Source organism: Equus caballus, chromosome 19 (genome assembly GCF_041296265.1).
Source record: "Equus caballus isolate H_3958 breed thoroughbred chromosome 19, TB-T2T, whole genome shotgun sequence".
NCBI lineage: Eukaryota > Metazoa > Chordata > Mammalia > Perissodactyla > Equidae > Equus > Equus caballus.
The window spans coordinates 1,559,759-1,584,923 of record NC_091702.1 but is presented as its reverse complement, the minus strand read 5'-3'; the positions used below and the strand labels follow the sequence as shown (position 1 = coordinate 1,584,923).

Below are 25,165 nucleotides of genomic sequence, written 5' to 3'. Positions count from 1 at the left end.
ACAACAAATATTGAAGAGGATGTGGAGAGAAGGGAGCACTTGTTCACTGCTGGTGGGAGTGCAGACTGGTGCAGCCACTATGGAAAGCAGTATGGAGTTCCCTCAGAAAATTAAGGATAGATCTACCATATGATCCAGCTATCCCACTGCTGGGTATTTATCCAAGGAACTTGAAAACACAAAGGCACAAAGATACTGGCACCCCATGTTCGTTGCAGCGTTATACACAATAGCCAAGACTTGGAAGCAACCTAGGTGCCCATCAGGGGACGAATGGATAAAGAAGATGTGGTATTTATACACGATGGACTACTACTCAGCCATAAGAAAAGATGAAATCTGGCCATTTGTGACAACACGGATGGGTCTTAAGGGTATTATGCTGAGTTAAATAAGTCAGGGCGAGAAACTCAAATTCCATATTATCTCCCTCATAAGTAAAGGATAAAAACAATGACAAACAAACACATAGCATTGGAGATTGGATTGGTGGTTATCATAGGGGGAGGGGGCAGGGGGGAGGGCATAGGGGTGATGAGGCTCCCATGTGAGGTGACGGACTATAATTCATTTTCTGGTGGTGAACACGATGTAATCTACACAGAATTCGAAATATATTATGATGTACATCAGAAAATAAATAAATAATTAATTTTAAAAAAAGAAACGTGACAGCTGCATCATGGTAAAGTCAGTTGTTCTCTTTGTCTGTCCACTTTATGTTACACCTAGTGGGACATCAATTGACCAAAAAAGGACTCGCTGCAAAGAACACCAGAATGCCTGAGACTTCCGTGCATCTATACGTCAAAAGGTTGGTGGGCTAGAGCAATGGAACTAGGGAAGCAGCCCCCTCCCCCTCCGAAGGCAGTGGCAATACAAAATGTGTATGCTGCCAGCGGTGGTTCTGGTGTCCTAACCTGAGGAGCACAGCTGCATGCATCAGCAGCCTGAGGCTACAGGAGCAGGCATGGTGCTTGTTGCATAGCCCCTCTTTGTCCCAGCAGTGGTGGGTCGTGCACACGACCTGAGGCTTCAGGACACACAGCAGTTCCAGCGACCCAGCTCCCTCTCTCTCTCTCTGACAGTGGCTCTGGTGTTTCCAGCCGTGGGTACAGCATCCACAGCACAGATATCCACAGCAAGGGTGGTGGTGCTCTGACCTGAGATTTCAAAATGCTCACCAGCGCGGGCCAGTGACCAGAGACTGCAGGAAGAACAATGACATTCGGTTTAGCCCTACCCCACCCCCCACGATGGTGGGGGGCGCCCATGCCCTGAGACTGCAGGCAACACAGCAGTGCCAGTGAACGAGCCCCCTCCGTTTCCCCAGGCAGCAATGACTCTGACCCTGGTCTTTCAACATCAAGGGCTGCATTCAAAATGCAGATACCACTGGCAGAGGCAGTGGTGCCCTGATGCGAGGTTTCAAAAATCACACTTACCCACAACAACAACCAGAGGCTACAGGAGGAGAAAAGGTACTTCTGGCTTCACACCTGCCCCTCCCACAGCAGTGTAAGGTAGCATCTTCAACCTGAGGTGTCAGGAGCCACAGCAGAACTTGTGACACAGCCTCCAGCGGCAGCACCTCTGACATGGGCTCTACCACCATTGGGGGCTGCATACCGGACCCTGGGCCCATGCAACACCCATAAATCCAATGCCTCTAACCCATGTGTTTCTCTGGCAGTTCTCTTTGCCCAGGCAGAAATGCATCTGTCTTGGGTGGCTGTTCCAGTTACCTTTAGCTAGTTAACAAATTATCCTGAAACTTGGCAACTTGCAAGAATTGTTTTATTTTTCTCACTATTTTGTGGGTCAGGAGTTTGGGAAGGGTTTAGCTCGGCAGGTCTTCCGTGGGGACTCTCGTATTGTTGCCATCTGATGGTGTGCAGGCTGTGTCATCACCAGGCTAGACTGGGATGATCATCCAAGATGCCGTTTCTTCTTCTTTGTCCTCTTTTAAGCCTATTTATTTTTATTTTCAGTGATTATGAAGACACATATCTATTGAAGCTTCAGGTCATTAAGCCAATGCACTCCAAATTCATTTTCTCCTATGCTGGCTGTGTCCACCATTCCCTCATCCCCTCTAACTTAGTCTGTCTCTTTCCATTTGCCTTTTTCCCTTTAAAGTTGGAGAGAGGAATCAATTTTTCTTCCTTTGGTCTTACTTCCCTTCTGCTTTCACACACCTTTCCCTTCAGGACCTCACATTAGAACTCTCCACACACCTCTTCTCTTCCTGTGTGGCCAGAGCATAAGCGAGATGGGGGATACGAATCAACCTCTTTTGTTCTGGGTCCACTCCTTCCTGCCATAGGTGTTACTAGGAATATAGGACAAGTGGTTTTCCTCAGGAATGCAATCTTTTCACAAGAGGGCAGTGCTTACAGGCTACAGAAAAATTTTCTCCTACAGAGTCATATATCTGCTAATGTGTCCAAACTGAGGATCATTGATAATATCCTTATAGAGAAGCTCTAAGCGTCTGTGTCCCACCTGCAGAAACAGAATTCTTATATAAGGGTCAGTTTAATTTGAGAAATACCTAGACTTTCTCTATATTTTACTAGGAATGAGCCAAGTTTCCTATGTTTGTATGCCAGGAAAGGGCAGGGAATAAATAATCTGTGAGGTCTTTCCTCTCCATTAGATTCTGTTTCACTAATGGTTTCAGGAACAATAGAGTTGGGCTTTCTCTTTTTTCCTACATTTAATCAAACTGCACTTGTCCTATGTCTGATTGACTGTTAATGTCATGATGCTGCCACATTTTGTTTTGCTCATGAGTAAGATGGAAATTCACATCCAAGTCCCATTACCCCTTCACGTTGTCAACATTTATATCAGTTGCCATATGAGTTAAAGTCACTACTTCTGCAGGTAGAATTGCATCTGGAGAGGAAAAGATGAAGTAAGTCCGTATAGGTCTGAAGTTGGACCTCTTCTTGCTCTTTGATGTCTTCTGCATCTGTCTGCCTTTCTATTCTTTTCTTAGTATTTGTCTAATATCTCTCTCATTCTCTGACCCTCTCTTGGGCTTCCCGCGCTTTTTTCTCCACAAGTTTTCAAAATGTAGTTCAGAAACATTTTTATCACTGTATTTGTTTTATGTATATTCAACGTGCCATGTGTAGCTGGAACTGCTGACATTGTTCCAGGATAAGTGAAGTCTAGGGAAATTTCAGCCTCACTCAACCTACTCATTTACGTATCCTCTTTCTCTCACTCTGCCATCTCACGTCTTTGCTACTATTTTCTGATTTTTGTCTTTGTTTCTGCTCTTACCCAAGAGCCCTTTAAGAAAGTGACCATTATGTTAGAAATGATTAGATTTGTTCCCTACTTTGAAATATTAAATGAAATGCTTATGTGGCCTAATACATTAGATCCCAAATCTGACCGCTTGCTTGCTGAGCAACTGAATTAGATTCTCTAGGTTAGAAAGTGTGATCTATTTAACTATTCATTTTGTCAAAGACAGAGGAAGTGTGTTATAGTTTTAATTATTTCATCTGACCCCTCTACTAAATCCTAATACTTGTAGGAGTAATATGGGTTTAAAAACATTTTATTAAGTATACCATATATTCAGAGAACTGAACAAATCATAAGGGTACAGCATGATGAATTTTCAGAAAGTGAATCCATAGGGTAACCAGCACACAGATCAAGACAAACAATGTCACTTGCCCCCCAGAGGTTCTTATTATTCCGCTTTCCATCAGTGTCCCACAGGGGTAACTACTATTTGACTTTGAATACCAAAGCTAAATTGAGCCTGGTTTTGAACTTGATAAATTTAGAATCGTACAGGACATACTCTTTTGTGTCTAACTTCTTTGGCTCAATATTTTGCTTCATGAGATTCATTCCTGCTGTTGTGTTTAGACATTTGTTCTCGTTACTGAATAGATTTGCATTGTGTGCCTATCCCACAGTTTAATTACCCACTCTAATATTGATGGATATTTGGATAGTTTCCACTTTGGTCTGTTATAAATAGTACTCGTATGAAAATTCTAGAACAAGACCTTGGTGGCCAAATACTAGCATTCCTGTTGACTGTATGCTCATTCTCAGCTATAGCAGATACTGACAAAGTGTTTCACAAAGTGGTGGTTGTAGTAATTTACTCTCCAACCTGCAGTGTATGAGAAATCCAGTTGTTCCACTTGTTCAATCTCCTTGCCAAAATTCGGTTGGTGTGTCTGTATTTTTTATTTTAGCCATCATAGGAGGTGAGTGACTCTATTTCAAATGTAGGTTTACTTTGCATTTCTCTGGTGACTAATCATGTTAAGAGCCTTTCATATGTTGATCAGCCATTTGGATGTTCTCTGTTGTGAGTGCCTGTTCAAATGCTTTGCCTATTTTCTATTGAGTTGTCAGCTTTTTTCTTAGTGAGATTGTAAGGGTTCTTAATATGTTTTGCTCATGAGTTCTTTCTTCAACGTAAGTATTGATACCCTTTCTCTCCTCTGTAACTCTCATTTTTAGGCTTTATATGGTAATTTTTGATAACTGGAAGTTCTTAATTTTAATGTAGTGCAATGTTTCTATTTGTAGCCTGTATAGTGTTTTAACGTCCTGTTTAAAAAATCTGTCCTACTCCAAGCTCATAAATATTTTTCTATTTTTTCTTCTAAAAGAGTCTTTACTGTTATATCTTTCACATTTAGATTTTATATCCACCTGAAATTGATGTTTGTGTATGGTGTGAGGTCAGGATCAAAATGTATTCTTTCCATATTCACATCCAACTTACCCAGCATTATTTATTGAAAAGAACATCCTTCCCCCGCTACATTGTAACATGATCTGTCTTATCTGTAGGTGTGCTTCCACACTTCTATGTTCCATTTGTCTGTGTATATAACGTTGTGCCAATAGCACACTGTTTCAATTATTATAGCTTTAGTCTAGATATTTAGCAGTGTAAGTCCATCGCTTTTATTTTTCTTCTCCAAGAGTATCATGACTATTTTTGGCTCATTATGTAAGTCCCTCCACCCACCACCCATAACTGCTTTTAGTTTGATTGCCATTACATTGACTCTATAGAAAAATTTGGAGAAAATTGACATCTCTAAGTACACAGTCTTCCAATCCATGAGCATGTTGCAGCCCTCCTTTTATTTAGGTCTTTTAAATTTTTCTTAAAAATATTTTGTTGTGTGTAATCTAGGGGTCTTCTACATATTTCATCAAATTCAATCTTTCATATTTGAAGCTTTTGCTGTTATAGTTAATGGTATAATTCATAAAGTCTAATTTTCTGTTTGTTTATTATTCCCCTTTTTGTAGGGTCCTTGTAAGGTTTTGGTATCAAGATTTTACAGTCCTCATAAAACAAGTTGGAAAATTTTCCCTCTTACTCAGTTTGCTGGATAGCATTATTTAAGATTCACATAAAATATGGAAGCTGTGGGCCAGCCCCGTGGCCTAGTGATTAAGTTCACGTGCTCCTGTTTGGCAGCCCAAGGTTTGCCAGTTCGGATCCTGCATGTGAACCTACACACTGCTCATCAAGCCATGCTGTGGAGGCATCCCACAGAGAAGCGCTAGAATACACAACTATGTACTGGGGCTTTGGCAAGAAAAAAAAAGGAGGAAGATTGGCAACAGATGTTAGCTCAGGGCCAATCTTCCTTACACACACACAAAAAAAAGTAACACAGATTAAAGTGATGATCAATGTAAAGTAAGAAACTATTCTAAGAATTTAAACACATTTTTTTAAAAATACGGAAGTTTGGATCCAGACTGTAATTCTAAATTTTTGTGTATATTATGATGTACATCATAATATATTTCAAATTCTGTGTAGATTAGATCATGTTCACCACCCAAAGACTAATTACAATCCAACAAGACACACGTGTGCCCAGCCACGCCTTTCACCCTGTTCCCTCCCTCCTTCCCCTCTGGTAACCACTACTCCAATCACTGTTGATATGTGATTGTTTGCTGTTGTTTTTGTCTTCCACTTATGGGTGAAATCATACGGTATTTGACTTTCTCCCTCTGACATTTTTCACTTAGTATAATACCCTCAAGGTCGATCTATATTGTCGCAAATGGCCAGGTTTCATCATTTCTTAGGGCTGAGTAGTATTCCATTGTGTATATATATACACCACATCTTCTTTATCCATTTGTCCCTTGATGGGCACCTAGGTTGCTTCCAAGTCTTGGCTATTGTGAATAATGCTGCCATGAACATAGAGATGCATGTATCTGTATGCATTTGTGTTTTCAAGCTCATTGGATAAAGACCCAACAGTGGAATCGCTGGATCCTATGGTAGATCTATTGTTAATGACCTAAGGATACTCCATACTGCTTTCTATAGTGGCTATGATACGGACCCTGATATCAGTTTCCTCACATTAAACCCAGAATATATGGGTTTAAAATCACACTCATTCCTTGCTTACTCTCTGGCTTCCTGGCTCCATAATCCACTATCCTCCATGGAGACAGATACCATCAAGGACAAGCACCTGGATTATCTCCTCCCCGCAAAGAGATACAGTCTGGTGGGAAAGCTGCTGACCAGCAAGGTCACAGGCTTCCTCTTCTCTGCAAGTAGTCTCAAGGCAAAAGACAGGCTGGTGGGAAAGCTCCGACCAGCAAGGCCATATGCTCCCACTCCCCTACCTAAAACCCCAAATAAAAACCCTTCCTTTTACCTTTGTGGGGAGTTTGGGATTTCAGCGTTAGCTTCCCTCTCTCCTTGCTCAGCGCTGTGCAAAAATAAAGTTCCTGCTTTCTTCCACCACACCCAGTGTCAGAGATTGGCTTGCTGCGCAACAGGTGAGCGAACTCACATCAGGTTCAGTAACAAATCTGGCTGACCTTTCAGGGGACAGACTCATCTCCCGTGGCCCACTGAAACCTCAGATCTCCACCTGGGGAGGCAGTTTTCCTCCACTGCTCAGAGTCGTCCGTCATCCCGGCGGGTCCCAACATGCAGCTCATGTTCTGTCCACACTGTGTCCAAGAACCAACTTTCTCCAGTTTCCCAGAGCCCGAGCACAGTCTTCCCTGGCCACCCTTCCAGCTAGGAGTCTTTTTCACTGAAGCTGGCCCCTGCCCAGGGACAGGGCTCCTGTGCTTCCCCCACCTCACCGGGCCCTGCCCTCAGGCGACACCACACCCTGCTGGTACGGTGTCCGTCATCTCCTCTTACGCCATCCAGAGACCCGGTCTGCAAGTCTGGGGCTTGGGTCAGCTGCTCCTAAGCTCCCTGCAGCAATGGGAGAACTCGGGAAAACAAGCCTCAGGAGCCAAGTTGAGGGTGGCGATCTGAGGCCAGCAGAGAACCAGGGTTGAGGGCACCCCGGCCAGCCACCAGCCACATCCATTCTGTTTTGCTGATGGTCTGAGACTGCTGCCCTCCTGACCATGCAGCTCCCTGCATGGGGGCTCCCCCTACATCTGCTCTCCCTCCTGCAGGCAGTAGGTCCCTCCCCATCCCCGTGGACCCTGACAAGTCCAACATGGCTCTAACCTGTGTCCCTTCCAGGGTGGAGAGCCATCATCCATGTCTGCTTCATCCTGGAGAGGGACCAGTGCATCAGCGACTTCAATGAAAAGATGAATAATCAGGACGTGCAGATGAAGCTCTTCAGTGGGGTCTCCGTGGGCAGGAGGGGCCTTAGGGACAGTGGCGTGGCTACAAGGAGTGGGCCGTCAACATCAGCCAGCACTAGAGGCAGCTGTGCTCAGCCTTTGGGCCAACAGCACCCTGTGTTCTGATCACAGTGTGTGTGTGTTCATGTGTGTGTGCATCGAGGTGGGTGTGCAAGCCAGCCCTGTCTCTCTCTACACCACCACTGTGAGTCGACCCCTCTTGGTCACTCTGCATCCACCCAGAGGATCCTTCTGACATCCCAGACCCTTGTGGCCCTGCCTCCTCCCTCCTCCACTCGAACCCCACCACCCACTGCCCTGGCCTCACAGAACACATTTAAACATCTCCACCATGACTGACACCCCTTTTCAGGCCAGCCACCTCTAGCCAGCACCCACTGGTGTCGTTCCTGCCCTCTCACTGTCGGTTCCTTCCCCCAACACCTCCTCAGCCCAGTGGGTCTCCGTCTGCCACCCTTGCTCCATGCCCACTTTCCTTTCCCTACATCACATCCTTCCTTTCCCAGCACACACTGAGCTCTGGGACAGCCCCACGCTCCCGACCCACAGCTCTGCCCATTCCTTCCATGGTCCCGGCCAGGTGAAATCCGTCCTGGGAGCCCAACTCTGTGCCTCTCCTGCACCTGACCCCAGCAGTCAGAGGGGCCGAGGCTGGTGCAGAGCGCGGGCTGCTCCCACCTTCACATCATGACTGCAGATGTCAAGGCCCCCAGTGCCGACCATATCGTGCCCTGGCTCCCCTGACTCCTGCCTGCTCTAGGCAGCATTTCACTCGTCTGTCCCCTCCTCACCATCCACCCCTGCTTCCCTGTGCAGCACAAACCTTCACCCCAAACAAGGCTCAGTGCATGGATTGTGCACACTGCAGGCAGACACAGCTCGGTGGCGCAAGATGTGAGTGGAAGCACATATTGCTAGCTGGGAGGAGCCCAGGTGCAGCTTCTGAGACCCAGACTCCCCCAGGGAGAGGCCAGGCCCAAAGGCTGAGAGGGGTAGATACCCTGGAGTGGACAAAAGCCGCACTCACGGACTCTCTCCTCTTGAGCTTCTGGGGGAGTTCGGATTCTAATGGGTCAGGCTGGGAAGATGGGGCTCCACCCAGGGGAGGCTAGGGGCTGATTCAGGGCAACAAGGAGGAGGGCAGAAGGTCACGGGTCCCTGGAGGACAGGCACTGACAGCATGAGCCCCCTCCTCTTAATGTAATCCCCCCACAAGCCATCAAATGCAGGGACATTCCTCATGGAGGGTCTGTGTCAGGGCCGACAGAGCACTCCGGAGCCCAGGGACTTCCACGCCGTCCCATCCACAGAACGTGACTCTCTGCTCTCCAGGGCCAAGGGACCCCCTTTCATGTGGAGTCTTGAGATAAGGGAAACACCCCAGGAGCCTCAGCCACCCAGGCAGCTCCTCAGCTTGGGTGGCTCCCATCCCAAATAGAAAAATGTACAAGGAACAGTATAGAAAGGACCCATAATCCCACCACTGATCTCCAACTCAACTCGCTCCCAGAGATGGTCCTTTGTGTTTGAGGGGGGATCCAACTGGGAAATTTGTTTTTGGCTTTTCATGGCCTAACCGTCACCCTCCCAACTCTCCAGTGTCCTAACTGGAAGGGTGAACCATCTAGAGATCACCTGGTTAGTTCACCTCCTGTGTTTACAGATGGCAGGAGCTGAGATGGGGAAGGAAGGAGGGGACTCAGGCCTGGGACCCTCCCCTCTGCACCTCAGCATCAGCTCTGCTCTGTCCCCTCACCCTCACCTGGAGAACGTGTCTTCACTGGATCCCCATCCTGCTCCTCCCTCCGCCACTGGCCACCATCCACCAGCTCCCTCGCCCAAACATGGAAGAACAGCAAGAACAACCGCAAGAGCCCTTGTTTATGGAGTTCTTGCCCTGTGCCAGTAAGGAATGGATCCTCCCACTAAGTAAGAGACAGCTTCCATCTTCAAGCCAGCCTACAGATGAAGAAAGTGACGCTTAGAGAGGTAGTCCCTTGGCCAGGGTCTCCGAGGCTGGAAGAGGTTATATCTGGGCTATGCATCCAGGTCCTTAATTCCAGAGCTTTGCACCAACCACTATGCCTTGCCTTGGGACTAATCAGTCAAAAAGGGTACAATCACAAGATTGGATTGGCAATTGGGAGCATAGCATACATACCAGAAACTATGGAAATCATACTTGCATAGCTCCATGAATTACCCAAAGGGAACACATCCGGCAACCGGTACCCACAAGAAATAGAACATGAGCTGCCCTTGAACGGCCACCTGATGCCCCCTCCCAGGTCCCTGCCTCTCCCCCAAGGGAAATCAATATTCTAACTTTCCATTTGTCTTTCTTGTCTTTGAACTCTATTGACATGGAATCATTCTGTGTGTCTCCTTCTATGTCGAGCTTCTTTCATTACGCTTGTAAGATTCATCAATATTCTTGAATGTGGCTGTGGCTGAACATTATTTCTGTATGGTATTGCACTATGAAACATAACCCATTTTATTTGTCCACTCCACCACTGATGTCCAGTGAGTTGTTTCCAGTTTGAGGATATGCCAAAAGATGCTGCTCTGAACATCTTGTATAAGTCTGCTGGCCAACATAGGAACACGTCTATGTTGGGGACATCATTGTTGGGTCATAGACTATGTGCACGTCCACCTCTAGGAGATACTACCAGAGAGCTTCAAAGTGGATGAAATAGTTTACCCTCACAGCTGTGTATGAGAGTTCTAGTTGCTTCACAGCCTCATTAACACTGGCTGTTGTCAGAGTTTTTGATTTTGACCATTGTGGTGTACATGTAGGGGTATCTCGTCGTCATTTTAATTTGCATTTTCCTCACGAGTAATAATGTGGAGCACCCATTCATCTAATGATTCCCATTTGGGTATCTTTTTTGTGACATGCCTAGTCAAATCTCCTGCCCATTTCTTTTCATGGTGGATTGTCTGTGTGTGTCTTTATCAATTTATAGGAGTTAGTTACACATCCTAGAATCGTCTTTTGTCAGATAAATAAATGGTAAGTATTTATGCCCTTCGTGCCTGCCTTCTTTACTCTCTTAGAAGTTTCTTTAGACAAAAACAAGTTCTTCTTTTTAATACTTTCCAATTTATCCTTTTGTTCTTTACGATTAGTATGCCTTTTGTTCTATGAAATGCTTGCCTGCCCCAAGTTCTTGAAAATATTCTCCTAAGGTACGTGTCGCAGAAGGTATTTTTATAACTTCCATTTGTATTTAAAATCCATCTGGAATTGGTTTTTGTTAGTCCAGCCATTACGTAAAAACAATTTGGAGTTTTCTCCAAACATTAAAAGTGGAACTGTCATATGATGCAGCAATCCCACAGCTGGGGGCACATCGGAAGATAACAGAATCTATGTCTTGAAGTAACTTCCGCACTCATGTGTGCACCACAGCATTTGTCACAACAGCCACCACAGGGAGCAAACCACGGGGCTATTCATGGATGAAGGGACAAAAAAATGTGGTGCATCTACACAACTGTATATTATTCAGCTTTCAAAAAGAAAGAAATCCTGCCTTTCCTGACAACGTGGATGTACCTGGAGGACATTATGCTGAGTTAAATAAGCCAGACACAGAAAGGGAATTACTGCATCGTCTTACTTATATGTGGAATCTGAAAAACTCAAATTCATAGAAACAGACAGTAGAATGGTGGCTCCCAGGGAGCGGGGGTGTGAGAGGGGAACGAGGAGATGTTGGTGAAAAGGTGCAAACTCTCAGTTAGGAGATAAATAAGCTATTGAGATCTAATATACAAAAAGATGACTATAGTTAATAATAATGTATTCTATACCTAAAAGTAAGTCATGGATAAAATGATTAGAAGATGCTATATCATGCAAACATTAAAAACTGTAACTGTGAAAAGTGTACCAACATGGGGGTGGTCCCATGGCCTTGTGGTTAAGTTGGGCGTGCTCCACATCAGGGGTCTGCATTTGGTTCCCCGCTGCAGACCTACACCACTTGCCAATGGCCGTGCTGTGGTGGTGACCCACATACAAAACAGAGGAAGACTGGCACAGATGTTGGTTCAGGGCAAATCTCCTCAGCAAAGAAAAAACATTCTACCAACATGGAAAAATGGTTTCTGTAATTTGAAATGATAAAACAAGCATAGAAAGCCACATCTAGGTTAAGACTGCAGTGTAAATGATGGACACATAGGAAGAAGGACTGGGGGAAAACAGGAGACAATGAGGCAAAGACGGCTTCATGTGGTGGTGGGATTATTGAGGACTTACATGAGATTTCATCTTAAATTTAATGGCCCTCCCTCAGACAAATATCAGAGACAAAAAGATTCAGCATACAAGGCTGAGAAAGCTTGTCCCTCATTCTTCCCTTCATTGATCACATTCTTCTCAAATCAGCTACAGTTGAGCTCCCTTTAGGTGGCCCCTGTGTCTTCTTTGAAAGCGTCAGGCAGTCTCCTGTGTCTCTGAAGAGAAAGGCTCAGAACTCCTTTGTGGAGGGGAGGCTCTAATCCCCCGTCCAACCCTCTGGCAGTTCCTGTCCATGGGAGCTGGGGCTGAGGGGAAATGGACCGCACAAAGAGAACTGTTCCCCAGGAAGTGATGGGAGAGGGAAGAGTGAAAGGAAGGCAGGTGGTTCCAGCCCCTGAGAGCCCTACAGCTCACAGCTGCATACGGCCCCTCCCAAGGGGGTGTGAGGGCACTATCTGTTTGTCCATCTGTGCCCCATCCACTAGAACAGACTTCTCCTCTATCCCTCAGCAACAGCCTATGGTCCTGACCACACGCAACCTATCAGACAGAGCGGAGGTTCATGAGAAGAAGTCTCTGGAAGCCCAGTGTCCTAGTCGATGGACCCAAAGCACAGTAGCATTCCCTCATGCTCCCTGATGGGGCCGGATCCAGGCAGGCTGCCCCACACGGCCTCCACATCGGATTCTTTCTCAATCGACTGCAGCCTGGCTTCTGTGCCACTGCACAGAAAGTGCTCTTGCTAAAGGAGGGTGCCCGACATCCTAAGGAGCAAACCCGAGAGCTCCTCCATCCCACTGCATCCCTGAGGAAACACTCCCTCCTCCAGGAGCCTTTCTCTTCCCCATCCATCTCTTCCTCCTCTCTAATAACTTCCAATCTGTGTCACTAGCTCAGCCTCTACTCCTTACCCTTCAGTGCTGGAAGCCTTCTCCAAGGTCTGTCTTCTGCCCTCTTCTCTCCTCACTATTTACTCCCCTGGGAGGCAGCATCTGTTCCCAAGACTTTCACTCTCGACTATACACTGTTATGTCCGGTCCCCAAAAGTCTACTGAGTTCCAGATCTATTTTTCTACAGCCTAATGAAAAGCACCTTTAATGACTGCTTACCATGCCTGCCACTGTGCTAAGACAATATCCAAGACCATCTAACAAGAAACTGAATCTCAGAGAAGGTTGGTAAGTTGTCCAAAGTCATCCAGTTACTATTTGGGGAAGCAGGGACGTGAACTCGCATCCATGTGACTTTGAAGCCTGTGCCAGAAGCACTACACTCTACCGCAACCCTAAAAGCAGATACACTCTCTACCTCCTCCTCGCTTCCCGCTCCCACCCAGCCCAAGCCCATTCCTCCTCTGGGACTCCCCGATCTGGGCTGAGAACATCAGCAGCAGCTCTTTGGCCTGTGGAGTCATGCTCGACTCCCTCTAGCTCACTCCATCCATCGAATCAAGCCCCAAATCCAGTCAATTCTCCTTACACGTCTCCCCACCTGTGTCTGCCGCCCGCAGCTCCCCAAGCGGCCTTCACCACCTCCTCCCCCAACTCCACAAAATCCTGCATCACTCACTCTCCACCTGTCCTCCAGCCTCTCCCACACCACTGCCCTGGAAGCAGATCAGACTCCAGCAGCCCCACATGCTCTCAGCAGTTAAAGCCTGCCCCTGCCCCTCCCCTTCGCCATGGAACCTTTCCTGCCACCCATCCCCAGTCTACCTGGTAAATTCCCCTGCCACCTCCCCCACGATGCCTTCTCTCTCGTGTGTTCCACCCTGGGAGACTTACCAATTCCTCTTTTGCTACTCTCACAGCACTTTCTGTTTGCATTCACTTATGGATTTAAGTATTGACTATGGGTACCTACCATGTGCCAGGCACTGCCCCAGGGATGGAAATAAAATGGTGAGCAAGACAAAGGCAGCCTGGAACACACACAGTGCTGGGATACAGTCTGGCGCAGCTAGTTTTTTTAAGCTTTTTCTGCCACAAGAGTGTCATTCCCCCCCAAACATTATCCCCTGCACAGGCTCCTGCAGGAGAACTGTGGCCAAGTGAGGCCCCACCATCCATGCAGGAAGAGCCGTCCTTGCACAGGATGCTGCAGGAAACCTGCCGCCAGCTGAGGCCCCACCATCCATGCAGGGAGAGCCATCCTTGGAAAGGCTACTGCAGGACACCGGCAGCTGGCTGAGGCCACACCATCTGAGCAGGGATAGCCATCCCCTGCACAGGCTCCTGCAGGAAATCTGCAGCCGAACGAGGCCCTACTATCCATGCAAGGAGAGCCATCCTTGCAGAGCCTCCTGTAGGAGACTTGCAGGGGCCTGAAATCCCACCTTCTGTGCAGGGAGAGCTATCCTTGAACAGGCTCCAGCAGGAAACCTGCCACAGGCTAGCCACCACCATCCAAGCAAGGAGAGTCTTCTGCAGACTCTGGCAGGAGACCTGCAGCTGGCTGAGTCGCAACTAACTGAGCAGGGAGAGCCATCCCCTGCACTGGCTCCTGCAGGAGACATGCAAGCAGCTGACGACCCATCCTCCATGTAGGGAGAGCCATCCTTGCACAAGCTCCTGCAGGAGATCTGCAGCCGAACGTGACCCCACCCTCCAAGCAAGGAGAGCCATCCCTGCACAGGCTCTTGCAGCAGATCTGCGGGGAAATGAGGCCTCACCATCCATGCTGGGAGAGCCATACCCTGCACAGCCTCCTGCAGGAGACCTTCTGCCAGCTGAGGCCCAACCATCACAGCCAGGGGACCCCTCCCCTACACAGGTTCCTGCAGGAGACCTGCCACCGACTGAGGCACCACCATCCGAGCAAGGAGAGTCATCCCCTGCACAGACTCTGGCAGGAGACCTGCAGCTGGCTGAGTCCCAACTAACGGAGCAGGGAGAGCCATCCCCTCCTCTGGCTCCTGCCCGGGCCCTGGAGCCAGCAGAAGCCATAGCCAAGGAGCAGAGAGAGCCATCCTCTGCTCTGGCTCCTGCTGGGGCTGTGGAGCCGGATGAAGACATAGGCGTGGAGCTGGGGGAGCCATCCCCTGCTACAGCACCTGCTGGGGCTCTGGAGCCGGCTGAAGACATGGCCATGAAACCAGGGAAAGCCACCCTCTGCCCCAGCTCCTGCCAGTACCCGGGAGAAGGCTGAAGGTGTGGCAAGGGAGCAGGGAGAGCCACCCCTTGCTATGGCTTCTGCTGGGGCTGTGCACCCAGCTGAAGCCATGGCCACAGACCAGGGAGAGACATCCCCCACTCCCCCACCTGCTGGGGCTGTGGAGTCAGCTGAAACCTTGGCTGCAGAGCAGGGACAGCCATCCCCTGTCTGGGTCTTGCTGGAGCTTTGGAAACAGCTGAAGATGCAGTCGTCAAGCATGGAGATCCATCCCCGGTTCCGGCTCATGCCAGGACCCAGGAGCCGGCTGAAGTTGCAGCCAGGGAGCACGGAGAGCCATCCCCTGCAACGGCTCCTGCTGGGGCTGTGGAGCCAGCTGAAGACACAGCCAGGAAGTGGGGAGAGCCTTCTCCTGCTGTGGCTCCTGCCTGGTCCCTAGAGCTGGCTGAAGTGGCGGCCTCGGACCAGGAAGAGCAACCCCCTGTTGAGTCTCCTGCTAGGGCCCTGGAGCCGGCTGAAGATGTGGCCACAGAGCAGGCAGATCCACCACCTGCTCAGGTGACTGCCAGGGCAAAGGAGCTGGTGGAAGCCACGGCAGCGGACGAGGGAGAGCAATCCCCTCCTCTGGCTCCTGCTGGGGCTGTGGAGCCGGCTGAAGATGTGGCCGTGGACCAGGGAGAGCCATCCCCTGCTGCAGCTCCTGCCAGGGCCCTGGAGCGGCCAGAAGTGGTGGTCTTGGATCAAGGAGAGCCATCCCATGCTACGCCTCCTGCTGGGGATGTGGAGCCGAGTGAATACGCGGCCATGAAGCATGGAGAGCCATCCACTGCTCTGGCTCATGCAAGGGCCCTGGTGCCATTGGAAGTCATGATCAGGAAGCAGGGAGAGTCATGCCTGCTCTGGGTCCTGCTGGCGCTTGTGCGGCCAGCTGAAGCTGCAGCCTCAGACCAGGGAGAGCCATCTCCTCCCCTGGTTCCTGCTGGGGCTGTGGAGTCAGCAGTAGCCTTGGCTGTGGATCAGGGACAGCCATCCCCTGCTCTGGCTCCTGCTTGGGCCCTGAAGCAGCCTGAAGCCATGGACTCAGACCAGGGAGGGACATGCCCTGCTATGCCTCCTGCTGGGACTGTGGAGTCAGCTGAAGCTGTTGCTGCAGAGCAGGGAAAGTCAACCCCTGCTCTGGCTCCTGCAGTGGCCCTGGAGCCTGCTGAAGTCTCTTCCGTGGAGCAGGGAGAGATATCCCCTGCTCCGACTCCTGCCAGGGCCCTGGAGCCTACTCCCACCCAGCCCTTTGTGGAACTCTTCCCATGCTAAGTCTGGGCAGGAGCTCCACGGGGTAGCGGCCCATGGGTTGACAGGCGCTAGAGGGGTTGATAGGTCTAGACACCTGAAGACACCCTTAGCAAGTAGGTACTAGAACGACCCGCACTGCACACATGGGGGCATGGGGAGGCCCTGAGAGGCACATGGCTGTCCAGGGGGACATCACTGGCAAGAAGGAGGAGCCAGGTCTGACCAGCTCTGCGTCCCCAACGCTGGCTTCTGACTCGAGCCAGGCCTCCTCGGGGGCGGTGGGATGGGCTGTGTTGGTGCAACTGTGGATGGCCGTGGTGTTGGGATGGAGGGTGAGCAGTCAGCGGCCCAGGGGGCCCTTAGGGAGGTCTCGTATGAGCAGGAAGCCTAGGGAAGGGACCCCAGGCAGCGACCTCACTGGGCCCAAGAGAACTTGGAACCCTGGTCTCTAGGCACCCAGCTCCTAGAGACAGCCCCCAACAGCTCACTCGTCTAGCACTCGTCTAGAAGGAGCAGCATGTTTCTCTGCTGTCTGCCTATCTGCCGGGGCCGCAGCCTCAGCAGAGCCCGCAAGGAGCGCCCTGGACGCAAAGGCGGGCTCCTGTCCCGCTCGAGACGTCTCTGGACGTTCGTGCGGAGGGACACAGAGGTAACACAGGGACGCCCGGGGTGGGCCAATCCAGGCCAGGCCACCACTGTGGTCCCACTTGGACAGCCCTACCTCCCCTCCCTGGGTGTGTGTGTGTGTGTGTGTGTGTGTGTTAGTGTGTGTGTGCATGTGTGTGTGTGTGTGTGTGTGTGGAAGGGTGGTTTGTGTGAGTGGACCACCGCGAGGAGGAGCAGGCTGATGAGGGGTTAGAAGCCTGGTGGGCCGGGCCCATTCCCACCCCAGCTCATGGCTGATCGGGTGGGGCGTGGAGTGCCGGGCAGCACCGTCTGCCCGAGGTTTCTCCCGAGCCCCTGAGGTCTATCTGTTTCATCCCGGGGAGAATTCTGCGCAGACACAGGGTGTGCCTGATGTGGGAGCATTAGGCGCAGAGGGCAGAAGAAAGAGCAGGGGCAGCTGAGCAGGGCTCTGATGCTTCTGGGCTGACTGTTGGTCACTGTCTTTGCAGAGGTCCACTCAGGACACGGAGTCCAGCTCCCCGAGGGAGGAGAAGCTGGGCAGGAACAGCGTAGCGGCAGGCGTGGGGAAAAGGCTGCCGTCCTCAGGGACTGTTGCACAAGGATCAGAGCCAGCACAGGCCCCAGCCCGTGTGCGGGGAGCACAATCACCTCCAGCAGCTCATGCACAAGGGCAGGAGACAAGCGGCGCCCCAGGACGGGAGCAGGGAGAGCCAGCCCCCCCTCAGGCTCGGGCAGGAGCCATGCAGCCGACTCTCATGGAACCAGCGGAGCAGGGAGAGCCATCCCCTGCTCCAGCTCCTGCCAGTGCCCCGGGTCAGGCTGAAGTGGTCGCCAGGGAGCAGGGAGAGCCATCCCCTGCTCCGGCTCCTGCCAGTGCCCCGGGGCAGGCTGAAGTGGTCGCCAGGGAGCAGGGAGAGCCATCCCCTGCTCTGGCTCCTGCCAGTGCCCCGGGGCAGGCTGAAGTGGTCGCCAGGGAGCAGGGAGAGCCATCCCCTGCTCCAGAGCCTCCTGGAGCCCTGGAGCCCGCTCAGGCCCCAGCATTGTCCCCGGGAGAGCTCACTCTCCAACCCCCTTCATCCCCAGCTCCTGACCCATCCCTTCCACCTGCTCCCTCACCACGACCTCCCTTCCTCTCCCTGCTTCCCCTGTATGTCCGTGTAGCCGTTTATGTTGCTCGTTTTCTTGTCTTTTTTTTGGTCTTTATGTAAATTGTAAAATAAATTTATTTATATTTTAAGAACTCTGCATTTTCTCCTTTTCAAGTGTACAATTCCCGAGCGTTAAGTACAGTCCCAATGCTCGGCCTCCATCACCACTGTCCGCTTGCTGGACATTCCCTTCACCACAAGGGAAGCCTTTTCCCAAAGCGCTCATGCCTCATTCCTCCTTCGCTCCCTGACAACGCCTATTCTGTGTTCTGGCAGGTTTTGGTCAATCTTTTCTGGATGTATCCGATAAGCGGTGTCATGCAATAGGTGGCCATCCTAGTCTGCTTCCATATTTTCAGAAGCACTGATCGATTTTTCATTTCTCTTTCTACTTGAATAGCATTTTTCCCAGCTGATAGGAAAGTCCCAATGGCTTATGGATTAGATGCTTCAAATGAAGCCCTTTTAGTAAACATGTGCATTATGTCAGGCTACAGACCGCTCTTCTAAGGGGGACACCAGAGCCACAAGCCACACAGGAAGTGCCTGGTTCTTCCTGTGGCCAAAACACAAACAAGAAAAAGGGAGACAGCTGGAAAGACAAACCAGAACCTCGAAAGCATTCCTCCTAAACCAAGGTGAGAGAAAGGTGCAACCTCCCTCTGGACCAAAGAACTCCCGAAAGTCGTTGTTTTCAAGGGACAGAGAGTAAACACATGCAATTCCCCCGAGAGGCGATACATAGGGACATAGGGACGGCATATGTCAGAGATGCTCGACCTCCCCTAGAGGACACGTGCAAACGTAAACACCATGGAGACGGCATTGGTCACCAGCAGACTGCCAGGTTTCTGGTCTGGTTGCGACCAGCCCTGGTGAGAATTTGGGGAAGCAGAGGCCCCCGCAGATCCCTAGAGAGCAGGGGGAAAGGGCACTGCTCTCTGGGAGAATAGCCTGCAGGACCCTTCCAAGTTCCCCAGGACCCCACCTTTGCTGGCAGTGCCAATGCCAGGAGTGTGGCCCACAGGAGGTCTTGCCCAAGGTTCCCAAGATATCTTTTCAAGAGTAGTCATGACAGCACTGGTTGCAATGGCTGGGAGCTGGGAACACAACTCAGGTTCATGGAGAGGCAATGGGACCCATGCGGCCCATCCGTCAGAACACGGATATGTGACATCAACAGCGAGACAGACATCTATGAAAATGAATGTGCGTGTGAGAGAGAGACAGGCAGAAGGAGACAGAATGAGAGCAACCGCGCCAGGGAGATATGCACCAAACTGTTCACGGGGCTCGCGACTTTCCAGTCTTATCTGCTCCTGGCGGGATGTCGAAAGTTCTGTAGAATGTGCGTGTCTTCCTTTCCTAATTCTAAAAAGGTGAATATCACAGCTTCAATGAAATCCATTGATGATCCATCTTTGGAATAAAGTACATTCTTTAGTTTCTATTTTTGAAGATTTCTATTCCAAGACAATGAACGTTTATTGTAGTAAAAGAATGAATTTTAAGAGACTGAAGAATTAAGGAAGTGGCAACTCAGGAGTGCCCTTCACAGGTGGTCTTCACCTTTCCAGTCCTTTCCCTTGGTGTCCACGTGTGTGTGCACGCGGGCGTGTGTGTGTGTGTGCGTGTGCCCGTGTGCCCGTGCGCGGGGGTGCATGTGTGTGGGGTGATGCATATTCACACCTGTGCTGCGTGTGTGCACATGGATATGCCGGTGTGTGCGTCAGAGTGCGTGCATCCTGTGGGTGCTGAGTGCGGAGGCCTGCAGGGCGTGTGCTCCTCTGGATCTGATTTCTTCACGGGTGGACCCTGGTCAGACAACACTCTTCCTCTTGGATATCCCGGCATCCGAATTTCCAAATGGCCCCGATGTGGAACGTGCCCCGTTTCTGACTTTCCTCTCCCCTCCTCACGCTGATGGGAACATCAGCCTACCTCAATCTCTGATCCTGGAGGACATATCCCCAGAGGGGGAGATTCTGGTGCATGATGTCAACACGGTGTTCCGCTGTCGGTCACTCTCTGACCTTCGAGGTCTCCTTCTCTGCTGTGAGCCTGTTTTGGGAAAGTGGGGATGCAGAGAGCCTGGGGCAGAGAACTCAGGGAGGGATGGACAAGGACTGGCTGCTAGGATGCAGGTGAGGAAGGCACCAGGGGTGATCTGCCCAGCTAGAGGGCTCCCCTCCTGCCCTCCTGGTCCTGCTGCTGGCCTCATCCCTGGCCTCATCCCTGGTCCCACCCTCCACCTCCCTAGCCCACTTTGGCCTCCCAATGCCCCTCCCGGCCTCTAACTCTCCTGAGCTGAGCAGCCTGACCTGCTGACCAGGACAGAGGATGAGGAGGGCCCGCACAATCCTGCCTGCTCTCTCTCCCTCCAAACCCCATCCTCCAGGCAGGAAAGCACATCTAGGGCAGTGCACAGAGTCACGGGGACCACCTCGAACGTGCTCCGTCCAGGGGTCGTTCTCAGCTGCATGCGCAGGACCCGCTGGACCTCGTGTGATCAGAAGGGACTTTGACAAGGTATGGCGGAGGCCTCGTGGAAGGTGCCAGAGCTCTAAGCCTGGGGCTGGGGGCTTTAGAGAAGGTCATTGAGCACAAAGCAGAGCTAGGGTCCTCTAGCAGTGACCCTTGCCTCAGGCTCTGTGCCAGCCCCTGGTCCACACAGCCAGCAGACTCTGCTTCTGGGAGGGAGGGGCTCTGCTTAGTAGGGATGAGGGAGAGAGCCCTGGGCACCTTGGCAAGGGACTGCCATTCGAGCCTCGCTTTCCTCCCCTGTGCACTGGGCTGGCAGCCGACCTGCCGTGGTGGTGTGAGACAAGTTCACGGAGGCTGCACTTGGAGTGGCTGCTCCTTCGAAGAGCTCCACAGCTACTAGCTCCCATGATGAGGAATCCCAGGAGGAGAACTGGGCCGGGGGCCTGGATCCCACCCGGACTGGCAGACCGTCATGGCACCGGATGGGGTGGAGAAAGTTATTCCAGAGGAACAAAGGAGTCAGAGCGAGTCGGGCATGCCTGGTGGGAGAACAGAGTGGGCAGAGGCCAAGGGCCCCAGGGGCTCTCCTGGGGGTGACGTCAGCAGGATCGGCTCCTGGGCATGAGCTCAGACCACACCTCTGTTCGCCACATGAGCTGTCTCTCCGAATCCTCCTGGCAGCCCAGTGGGGCACGAGGGATTCTGGTCTTCAATTCACTGATGAGGAAAGCGAGGCTTAAAGAGACTGGGTCCCTCTGTGCCCAACAGAGGAGCAGAGCCAGGACTGGAAGCCAGTGCCTGTTAGAGCCCATGGGCCCCCCTGACCAGGAACGACCTCTTTTCCCTAAAGTCCTGACAATCTTTGGTGCTGGTGCCCAGAGAGACCTCATCCTGTGGGGGGATAGGCTGGTCCTGGTCCTCGGAGAGCCCACAGTGTCTGTGGCTGGCCAACCTGGTCACCACCCCAGCCCCAGGCAAACGGGATGGCCCTGGGCCTCGAGTTCAGTGAGGGCTGGAGGCCGGAATGGGGCAGGCCCCAGGAGAGACAGGAGCCCTGAGCTCCAGGAGGTTGCAATGTGGGACACTGGGCAGAATGACCCCGGGCCGGAGAGACAGGGGTCCTGGGCGATGCTCAGCCTTTCTCTAGCTGGCGACTGCAGGGGAGGCCCTGAGCCTCAGCTTCCCCTTCTGTGCAATGAGGAAATGACTGGGCCTCGTGACGGGCTCTTGGGAGACTCCGCTGAGGAAGGACTTGTGGATCTCTTGCCTGGTGTCCGGAGCGCATTGGGAACCACCTGCCAGGCTGTCACAGTGGTCCTCCTGGGTGCAGGGTCCAGGGAGTCCCTCCTCGGCTTCCCTCCTGCTGCCCTGTCCCCAGGAATAGCCAGCATTCCTTGAGGTGGAGCTGAAGAAGATCCAGGCAACTCTGTGTTGCAGGTGACAGGGGCTCAGAGCCGGAAGGACAGCTGGACACGTTCCATGCCGCTGTCCAGGGCCTGCCCTGTGACACCGGAGCCCACCAGAAATCAAGTCTCCTCCTCGGTGGATCCCAGCTGCTGTGGCTTTAGGCACTCCCTCACTCATTCACTGAGGCTTTCATTCCCTCCTTCCTTCCTTCACTCACTCACTCAGTCATTCATTCATTTCTACTCTCACTCATACTTTTCACTCATTCAGCCCAAATCCTCTGGTCCCTGCTGTGCACCCAGCAATGTGACCTCACCAGTGAGTGTGATCCGGCGTGACCCTTGTCCCCGCGGTTCACATCTGCTGTGTGACATGGAAGACGGCCATCTCTCGGGTGAGGGGGAGTGATGAGCACCAGCAATCCGCTTCTGAACAGAGAGGCCAGTCATGCACAGGAAAGAATGGAGAGAACACGTGCACGGCTCCTCTGCTAGAACAAGAAAAGAAGGAAAAGTTAGGACAAAGAAATATGCCCTATGTTGAACAAAACATGGGCTCTGATTACAAGTGTGCACTGATTCCTAAAACCAACAAAGAAGAAATTCAATGGATTGGGGTTTGGTGACACCATTTTTCTGACCAACAATGGCATTTGAGGAAACATCTTCTAGGGCTCACACTTTTCCTAAGGCCTCTTTCACCTCCTAGCACTTCAATCTTCCTCCTTGGAAGCCTCTGTCCTGGTCCCTCCTCATCCAATGGCTCCTCTGCTGCTCGGGGGCCTGCCCTGCGAGGCCACCCTCATCCATCCGGGACTGTCCCTGCCATTGGGACAGGCTGCCCGCATTCCCCCCTGGGTCTCATGAGCTCCTGCTTCTTTTGCAAGGCTGGCACTTTCACTTAGGATCACTTGGCGTCTTTCTTTGCAGTGGTTTGCATCGTCACACACTGGGTCCCCCCGATGACTCCCTGAGGGAGGCCATTTGTCAGCATCTTCCAGGCGAGGAAGCTCAAGTCCAGCAGGCTGTACAGCCTGTCCAGAGACACGGCCAGTGTGGCGTCTCAGCAGAGTTTGGTACCCATGCAGAGGAGGATGGAGGGGAAATTGTTTGCAGGTCTTCCCAGGAAGCCTGAAGGAGGACGCGGGGAATGAGCCTGGAGGATTAAAGCCTTAGCGGGGCCTGAAGAACCAGCACCACTGTGGTGAGCATCACTCTGTCCCAGCAGGAGACCAGGTCCTGCCTGGACTGGCTCGGTCCCCTCAGGTGGAGGGAACACCCCAGGGCATTCCTGCAAAAGGCCGCACAGCCTTGCAGGAGAGGAGGGGCCCATGGGGCAGGAGAGCCCTCAGGCAGGGAGGAGGGATGCAGGCACTGCAGGGGGCCGCTATCAGTCTCCTGGGCACTGGCTCCCAGCTGCAGGGGCACTCAGGTGGGCTGAGGGAACAGGAGTGCGACCACAGCAGTGTCTGTGGCTGGGCTCTCCACAAAGGTCCCGCCCTTCTGCCCAGAGAAAGACTCATCTGCATGGCATTTGTCCTTCCAACACAAAGTGGGGTCCAAGACCACCCCTCCACCCCACCTGCCCGATTCCTTTCCACTCATCTCAAGTGACAAGCAATTCCGAATATTTGATTGGTGTTGGATGCCCAGATACAGTGGTTTTTGGGGCCCACGTTGTAACCTTGCTGGCATTTTCAAGATCTCAGGATTTTGATGCAAAACAGGAAAATGCTGAGGACCCCAGAGAGCTTTCCGGAAGCAAAAAGCTTTGCAGTACTGCCTTCCCACCAGCTCTTCTCAAAATCCTCCAGGCCCCGGAGTCTCCATCTTGGGTGCTCAGATTGCTGGAAGGATGTGCCTTCCAAACGTCCTCAGGGTGGGCTGGCAGGACAAACGGAATGGTGGAGCGAGGAATTCAGCAAATCCGCCTCCCGCACAGCAATGACCATCCTGGAGAAGCTGGCAGAAAACCACCAGGTCAGCACTCTGCCAAGAGACCGAAGGCACACAGCCCACTGAGGAGCATCTGAGGCTGAGGGAGACCAATGAGAGTCTGTGGTGTTTTCACCCAGGGCAGCTCCCGACCCCACACCCTCAGTGTCAGGGCCCTGTGACAATGGCAGGCCTGAAGGCGGCTGCTTCCCTGTCAGAAGTTGCCTACTTGGTTTCTGCATGGGTGGGGAATCCCCAGCCCCTGAGCATTTCTGGAAACTGTAGCCATCTCAGCGGCAAGCTGCCATGGAAGATCAACTTTGTAGCTGCCTGAGGTTGGATCCAGAACAGAGCCACAAACTAGCCAGAAAGTGGAGAGGGAGAACCAGGCAGTGAGACAGACACAAGGACTTGATGGGCTCCACGCATCCCTGGGGGTCTGGACGGTTTTGCGCACGTGCAGGCCTGTACACACTCAGGAGAGACCAGGCAGGTGCGCATTGTGGGGAGGGTTAGAGACCTGCCACCAGCCCAGGCCTTGGCCCCAGGCCTTGCTGCCTCCCAGAGGGTCCCAGCTGACTGAGGGGCAAAGCCCAGCCCTGTGGGGTCCCTGTCCTCTCTGGGGCTCGCATGCAGAGAGGCCTTCCCACCTGGAAACTTCTCCCTGGTCTTCTTCAGAGGGTGAGCCGAGGGGCTCTGAAGGTAGAGAAGGTGGGGAGCAGGGAGGAGAGGCTCCTGAGGCCTCAGCCCTCCTGGGACAGGAAGAGAAGGACCTGGGAGTGGGGAGGGGGACCCTGCTTTCTCGGCCCTCAGTCCCCCTCTGTGTACACCTCCCTCTGAGGAGATGGAGTCCAGGAAAACCTGGAGAGCAGAGCTGGTCCCGATGAGTAACACTCCCAGGGAGGAGGATCGGAGCTCAGCCCAGGACGAGCCCAGGGAGGAAGCGAGCCTTTCACCGCGGGACACTCCACTCACGGTCAGTGCGGCCCTGGCAGGCATGCTTGTCACTGCCTGTCCGACACACCCCTGTGGAGCCGCTCAGTGGGCAGGGACTGGCCTCTGACCGACAGAGCACAGCACAAGCGATAGATCAGCCCTCCAGATCTCATTCCCCAGGCTGTCCTTCCCACTTCCTCCCGCTCTTGTGTTCCCTCCTTCTCTCTCTCCCTTTGTTTCTCTCTCTCTCTCAGTCTCTCTTACCCATGGACCTGGGGACCATGCATGGATGTCCTGAGCTCCC

The 25,165-nt window shown here is 52.0% G+C and overlaps 1 protein-coding gene and 1 long non-coding RNA gene across 11 annotated transcripts in view; one reads left to right on the top strand and one right to left on the bottom strand.

The window, feature by feature from the left end:
* The window catches only part of LOC138919042 (heparan sulfate glucosamine 3-O-sulfotransferase 4-like), a 100,665-nt gene that overhangs the window by 30,070 nt on the left and 45,430 nt on the right, over positions 1–25,165 (bottom strand). For 2 of the 9 annotated variants that reach the window (XM_070243005.1, XM_070243008.1), the window contains 3 exons: positions 22,308–22,481; positions 20,544–22,010; positions 19,533–20,161 (listed from right to left, as the gene is read on the bottom strand). The gene's annotated coding sequence lies outside the window, so the exon portion shown is untranslated. The other 7 variants (XM_070243006.1, XM_070243009.1, XM_070243013.1 and 4 more) reach the window with 5 other exon arrangements.
* On the top strand, positions 712–18,192 carry LOC138919044 (uncharacterized). Of its 2 annotated transcripts, none has more exons than XR_011428932.1 (3): positions 712–814; positions 7,538–13,098; positions 17,441–18,192. It is a non-coding gene; the product is annotated as an uncharacterized lncRNA (long non-coding RNA). The 2 variants fall into 2 exon arrangements; XR_011428931.1 differs by having other exon boundaries at positions 7,538–13,102.